Consider the following 7,807-nt stretch of genomic DNA (forward strand, 5'->3'; position numbering starts at 1 on the left):
TAATAGAACTTGGCATTTCGGCAATTAATTTTGATTCAAATTGATGAACGAAACCACTAACGAGAGCTAAACATACTTGAAGACGAAATTGTCAGGCTCTAAAAAAACCTCGGCCTAAATTCTTCTGCTTGGAGTGCTAAAATCTCATTGGCTAAACGCTATTTAAACCAGCCAGTCATCTGGAAGGTCTGGAAAAGCACGACAGTGAAGTTTAGAGATAGGGGTTAAGGGTTTTGTCCATATAAATTTTACTTTAATTATAAAATGAAAACTATCGCTAATAATTTAATTTCAGGAGTACCACTATCTTTATAAAAGTACTATTGACGCTAAGAGGCAAAAAAAGTTCATGGGTGAACCATTCCTTTAACGAATAGCATGAACTGAAATCAAGTGTTATTTGCTAAATAAAATGGAATTTTAGAACTACTTGGTTATTGTTTATTTTTTTAAGAATTAAAAATTTTAGTCATTGCTTTTTGCATTAATGCAGGAAGTCAGAAGACAGAGATCATTTTCATTTCTATTGCCCTCTGAAGATATTTGCTTTAAACTGTGGAAAGGCTCTATGCATAAATATAAATATAATTATAATTATTTGTATAAATTTTGAGATTACCAAGAATATTCTCAAAATGTACCTGGAACGAACCAAACAAAAACCTGATATTCCTAGAACATAGCTGGGGTATTACAAATTTTTTTTATTCCTTCTGATATTCTTCGAATATAACCAGTATATTCAATATTTTTGTAATACTCCATCTTATATCCTGAAAATATAACTAGGGGTTTAATGTTTTTCAAATATTCCATCAGATATCCTCGGAATATAACTAGGAAGTTCATAATTTTTGTAATATTCCATCTGGTATCCTGAGAATATAACTAGGGCTTCAATATTTTTCAAATATTCCATCAGATATCCTCAGAATATAACTATGAGGTTCGTTATTTTTCTAACATTTCATCTGATATCCTGAGAACATAACTAGGGGTTTAGAGTTTTTCAAAAATTCCGTGAGCTATCCTCAGAATATTAATGGATTATTCATAATTTTTCTAAAATTCGTTCTGATAATCTGAGGATATGCCCAGGGTAAAATAAGGGTATGGTGAACATACCTGCAAAGTCCATATAATATCCAAGTAACATCTTGAAATGTATACAATGGACATTCCATGGGTGATCGAAATGATGACATTTGGTTTCCCGAGGAACATCCCAAAGTTATAAAAATAGTATTTTTATATGTTCTGTGAATATCACTAATACCCCAAGCATATCTCTCACGAATGTCTTCGAGACCTTCTTTAACAAGAAAAAAAAGTAAAAAAACACAGTTACCCGTCCTGTGTATTTTACGTTTTATTTCGTATGATCTTTTAATAAGCCAGTAAAAAATTCAGTTAGGAATCCTGTACAGTTTACAGTAGCTGTGATATAAATCATGAATAATTCGGTAAAAAATGCAGTAAATAGTCCTGTATATTTTGCAGTAAGTTTCGTATAATTCATGAATAAGCCAGTAAAAAAAACAGCTGCGAGTCCTGTTTATATTGCGTTGCATCTCGTTTAATCTATTATTAAGCCAGTAAAAAAACCAGTTGGGAATCATGTAAAAATTACAGTAACTTTCATATAATTCATGAACAAACACGTAAAAATTGCAGTATTGAGTCCTGTAGAGTTTACAGTAAAGTACGTAAATTTTATGACTACTTCAGTAAAAATTACAGTTGCGAGTCGTGTATATTTTAAACTGAATTTCGTATAATTTATGAATAATTCAGTAAAAAAAAACAATTTGGAGTCCTGTTTATTTTAGAATAACTTTCATATAAACTATTTGTAAATTAGGAAAAAATACAGTTGCTAATCCTGTAAATTTGACATAGCATTTCGTATATTCTGCCTAAAAGAGTGCATTTTTTTTTAAAAGAGTCCTGTAAATTATACGTTAACTAATTCATATAATCTATTAGTAAGTCAGTAAAAACTTCAGTGAAGAGTTATTTATTTTATTAATAATTTCAGTTAAAAAATACATCTGAGAGTCCTGCACATTTGACAGTGATTTCAGTATATTCCACCAAAAGGTTAATAATAAACACAGATAATACTGGAAATAGATCGTAAATTTTACATTTAATTTCGTATATTCTACCAATAAGTCAGTGAAAAGTGCAATGGTGAGGATCCATGCAAATTGTATTTAAAGGGATAGTGAAGCAGAGAAACAAGTTATTTTTAATCGATCAAGGCTTTTAAAATATACCTAAAAACATTAATTAAAATTTATAATTATTTATCAAAGTTGTGATTTGAGGTCCCTTAAGCCTAACGCGATTCTGAAAGAAATTTTCCATGTGGATGGAGAATTGGTTTGTCCGTGACAAGTCGGAGGGATTCACGTCAAAAAGATTCGACCCTCTATATGAAAGGCAAAAAAATTAATCTTTTTACCTTGGCGCGCGATTTTAAGTTTGAAAAGATTTAAATCACGCGCTAAAGAATTATGTTTCGCGCGCAAAGCTAATATTAACGTTTTTGGTGATATTTTAACAGCCTTAATCGATTAAAAATAACTTGTTTGACTGCTTCACTATCCCTTAAGAATTTAAAAAACAGCAAACTAGATGCCCATTGTTTCCACATTTTATTTTCGAACTCAATGCTACAAATTTACTATAGCTTGAATTGACTCCATTCAAGAGCTGAAACTTTGTTGAATAACGCAATAACTTTCGTGTTTACGACTTCCTTAGGATCATCTGTATTGATAATAGCCACAAATCTTCCCCAAAAAAATTTATTAAAGGGAGATAGAAAAAGGAATTTTTTTCTATTTCCTTATTAAAAAAAACCCAATTCGCTAACTAAAATTTGCAAAGAAATATTAAATTTCAAATATTTAAATTTCCCCTTATGGGATTTACCAACTATCAAACATGTGCTACTTAAGCCTAACTGCAAATTTTTAAATAGCGAAAATAAAGTGCTCCATAAAGTAACCTCAGATTTCTTGTACTTGGAATCTTTAACATGCTATAAACTCCATACTAACATCTTTTTGAATTTAAGGGGTCGGACTTAAAACTTTGCAAAAATGTGCTCGCGTTTTATTTGCTAGTTGAAAGTGCACGTAATTTTTTTAACGTGCAGGCTGTGACCTAGCTAACTGTTATCTTTAAAACACATTATGCATGCCGTCAGGGGCGACGATTTCTACAACTCCGCCCCTTAATTAAAAAAAGCCCAGAAGGAGCCAATCTAAAGGTTCCAAGTATTGCAGAAATATATTAATTAGTGGTAAAATATGCAGATACCTCTGAAGAAATTCCAGTGTAACAGGGCACTCGCTAGGATAATGTTGACTGAAGATATAAAAACACCAAGAAACATCCCTATGGCTGTAGATATTTTATCACCTGCGATGTGTTCATTTACGACCGCATTGTCCGTTGCCAACATAAAATAGGATGCTGTAGGCAAACTCTCTCCTTAAATGTAAAAGAAAAAGAATTAATTTATTTGTCTTACTGAAAAATTCAATTTAAGACTATGCCTTAAACTAATTAAGAAATTAATTACCATAGACAATCAAAGTTGAATACTTCTCTATTTTCTTCAGTATCTCCGATGTGGGAGTGCCTTCCTTCAAAAATTTAACGAAACAGTTTAGATTTTAGAAAAATGGCAATATACGCCTTTAAAAACTAGAATAGATCCCTTACGTCAAACACTGGAAATATTTTTTCGCAATCTTCTTTAAAATGATTCATAATCATTAGCATAACCGATCCTATAATATTAGCGTCCGTACGATCAGCTTTTAATTTTGCAATTACGTCCGCGCAATATTTTTTTTTGCTTTTCGCAAAAAAGTTTCAAAACAATGGACATTTTTCTTTGAAAAAATCCGCAAACAATTTAAGAACATTGTGCCCTAAAAGTTCTTCGAGGTGAATTTCCATTCCACTTGATGAGAATAGAAAGGGCCGCCGAATTTGGATTTCCTTAATTTCCATACCATTATCTATATCCATCCTTTGAAGAGGGTACGATAGTCTCATTTTACTTTCTACCTCTTCGTGGTTAGGATTCATTTCCAAATGAAGTTACAAAAGTTCTTTTCTTAGCTTTTCACATTGGATCAAACATTCTTCGCTTGTTTCAGGGTTAAATTTGTATTTTTCTGAATTTTGTAACTCCAGCCGTGGATTCTTCATCCTATGCACGTCCTTCACGCGAGGCATGGCATTCTCTGATCTCCGAGAGAGGTGCTCGAGGCGGTTGTAGAGTTGATGAACAAAACTGTTTATGCCAGATCCAATTACTTTGTCCCGGACCTTGTCCACTATGGCATTCGGAAATCTCTTGGTGAAATGTTCGGCAATTTTACGCATGTCACTCCTTGATGGCCGGATACATTTTTTTAAAGAATCATCGACTAATTGTCTAACGATTAAATTTCGATCTTTCAAAGTCAAATTATCATTTTTCATGAGACTTCGTTGGAGTGGCTTTGTAAAAATGTCAATCTTTATCCTATACTTATTGGCCCAGTTTTCGTTAGTTCGTTCCATAATCTGAAAACATTACAATTGGTATTAGAAATATCAAGTACCATTATTATTGAATATATGTTGCTTATTATACCTGGGTAGCATCTATTTCCTGGTTTGTCTCTGAACCACTTGCCCCAGCTTGGTTGCTGACAAACTTATCTTTTGGTGAACCTCGGTTTTCTTCGGCTTTTAAATGTTAAGGTAAAATTTATAATCCCACTGCAGATAAATTTTCCAAAATTGTTACCGGGAAACTTACTTGGTACGACTTGAGTTTCTAAAGTTTTTGCATACAGCAAAAGTTTTCGAATTTGCAAAGGTTTTAATCCAGTCTCTTTTAAATCAAATTCTGTGACATGCTGCAGATCGTTCACGTTTTCAACACCGATTACTATCAATTTTGTAGCCACTACATCCACTACAGATGAATCGATTGTAGTTAAGGCCTTGGTTATTACAGTTTTAAGGTTTAATTCTAGAGAAAAGGAATTGTTTCCCAAAGGATCAGTTGAAATTTGTGTTTTTTCACTGTCCGCCATCTGCAAATATAATTGAAAAATTATTGTGCTAGAATAGCAGAATAAAAATTGTCAATTTCAGTCAATTATATAGAAAAAAACTGTCTATTAAGTACTCCAAAACAATTCTTTCTTGCTGATACTATTTATCGTGAAGTCCTACAGATGTCAAAAATCAGCACTACCTATATCGCAAACTTTTGTCAGATATAAATTTTTAGACAATATTGAAGAAAAAGCGAAGAAGAAATGTGCATTGGAAGCCCTATCAGGATTTTGAGCACTACCACCCACAATGAGGCAAAATAATTGAAACAAAAATGGCATGATAAACATCCTTGTAGAGGCATATTTGGGTGGGTGCCTAATCTCCCAAATTATTTCTTCTCCCTATTTAATTTCTCCATGTTAAAACCAAGTATATGGGTAATATGAGGATAGGCATAGCTCTTATTACAAGTTAAGAAAACCAAAATATTACCTCTCCGAGTCAAGACGACTACTTACAAACTGATTTACCCAGATATGGAAATGTTTCTTAAGTTAAAATTTATGAAATATTAAAGCAGTATACAAAGCATAGCAAATATTATATAAAAACGTCTTGGTTTGGACCAAGGCCGAAAAAACAAACGATATGTGTGAGGTTTATCAATTGACTGAAGTTTCAGATATTGAAATTTTTTTCTAGTTATTTTTATCCACTCAATCCTTAATCAATATTTAATTCAATCAACTGATTTTACTGTTAATCGATCTAGTCCCTCTAAATTAATTGAAAAAATTACATATCTACGCTTTTTCAAGAACAATTACATTTTCCGAAAACATTTTATCATGAAATTAATTGTTCTTGAAAAAGCGTAGATATGTAATTTTTTCAATTAATTTAGAGGGACTAGATCGATTAACAGTAAAATCAGTTGATTGAATTAAATATTGATTAAGGATTGAGTGGATAAAAATAACTAGAGAAAAATTTCAATATCTGAAACTTCAGTCAATTGATAAACCTCACACATATCGTTTGTTTTTTCGGCCTTGGTCCAAACCAAGACGTTTTTATATAATATCTGTCACTTCAGTCTTAATGTAATTAAATTTTGAATAATTATGTTTGCTATGTATCTACCTGGGCTCGAACCTGGGACTTTCCGTGTGTGAAGCGGACGTGATAACCACTACACCACAGATACGTGGTAATACTGAGTTTTCCAAGAGATCTAGCTAATTCAAGCGCCCAATCACGATGGTCAAAACATGTATCTACCAGGGCTTGAACCTGGGACCTTCCGCGTGTGAAGCGGACGTGATAACCACTGCACCATAGATACGTGGTAGCACTGAGTTTTCCAAGAGATCTAGCTAATTCTTATGTCCAATCACGATGGTCAATACATGTATCTACCAGGGCTCGAACCTGGGACCTTCTGCGTGTGAAGCGGACGTGATAACCACCACACTACAGATACGTAATAACACTGAGTTTACCAAGAGATCTAGCTAATTATTATGTCCAATCACGATGGTCAAAGCCGTACTTCTGTAATTAACTAAAATTAACATACTTAGACTTAATTGTTTTGATCAAACTGGCTGATAGCACACCCTTAATACTTAATTGTTAATTTAAGATAATTCCGAAAAGTATCTTCGCTGTAGTTTTTAAGTTATCGGTGGGGAAAAATCACGAAAAACCCATGTTAATCTCCATAGGAAATTAGCAAAAGCGGGTGAATATTACTTTAACGTTACAAAACGGTATCAAGTCATATCTACAAGGGCCTTTCGGCCCTGTAGAATACTGTAAATCAGACGACATTTTACATCCAATAATGATATACTTGTACACATTAAAATCATCCGATTGGGGAAAAACGGGAAATGAAGAGATAAAACTTTGGAGGGATAATACCTTTACGTGTTTGAAAAGGCCCAATTTTCTACTCCTCAACTGTATGCCCTATACGTTCAAAGCCATATTCACAACAGGGTCGCCATGTAAACACTATCCTCTCGTTTCATCTCAACAATTTTCTTAGTTTGTCAACATGACTGTTAACGTTACATAACACCAAAGCTTATTTGTGGCTACACACACTGAAAGTAAATGCGTACCATAAAAGCATGAAAACACGAAGCTATTATCCGATTACGATCAGACCTTTCACTGGTCTGGGCTGCGTTCAGCAGTGCTCACCAAAAAGACAGCGGATTTTGGAAATGTTTACCGGTGAGGTCTGTCGTCATAGCTTTTCTCCGGTCATCGGCGTTTTATAAATGACGCTAGCGCAATAAAGCGTGCAAGGTACCAAGGCTTAACAAAAATTGTATGATAACATATTTATAGAGATAGATAACAACTTTTATAATTAAAATTAGAAACTAACATATCTCTTAAAATTCTCGCGTTATCAACTGGTTTCACGCCAATTAAATAGCTATACTCCCATAGAGCTATTTGTATCAAAGAAGTTACACGCCCCAGGAATGGAAAGTGTAGCTTCCTCTAGTTTAAATTTTTGTCTGGCCCCTCCTAGTACGCTCCAAAGGCAGGCTCGGTTGACCGAAGGATTTCCGGCTACATTGAAATAGCATAGACCGGAAGTTCCTTGGTCAACCCAACCCCCAGACATAGCTTCCATTCCTGGAGCGTATATGTTCTTTATTTTAATTAATTCCTCCATGGTTTTTTCGCCAAGCTTAGAACTACGCGT

General features: G+C 33.6%; 2 non-coding genes across 2 annotated transcripts; both read right to left on the reverse strand.

Annotated features, from left to right (window-relative positions):
* Positions 1–6,351: 6,351 nt before the first annotated feature.
* TRNAV-CAC (transfer RNA valine (anticodon CAC)) lies at positions 6,352–6,424 on the reverse strand. The gene has a single exon. It is a non-coding gene; the product is annotated as a tRNA-Val (tRNA).
* Positions 6,425–6,489: 65 nt separating this feature from the next.
* On the reverse strand, positions 6,490–6,562 carry TRNAV-CAC (transfer RNA valine (anticodon CAC)). Its single transcript has one exon. It is a non-coding gene; the product is annotated as a tRNA-Val (tRNA).
* Between the last annotated feature and the right edge of the window lie 1,245 nt (positions 6,563–7,807).

The sequence above is a fragment of the Phalangium opilio genome, unplaced genomic scaffold (genome assembly GCF_054372755.1).
Source record: "Phalangium opilio isolate 3A_F unplaced genomic scaffold, DU_Popi_V2 ptg000032l_1, whole genome shotgun sequence".
Taxonomy (NCBI): Eukaryota; Metazoa; Arthropoda; class Arachnida; order Opiliones; family Phalangiidae; genus Phalangium; species Phalangium opilio.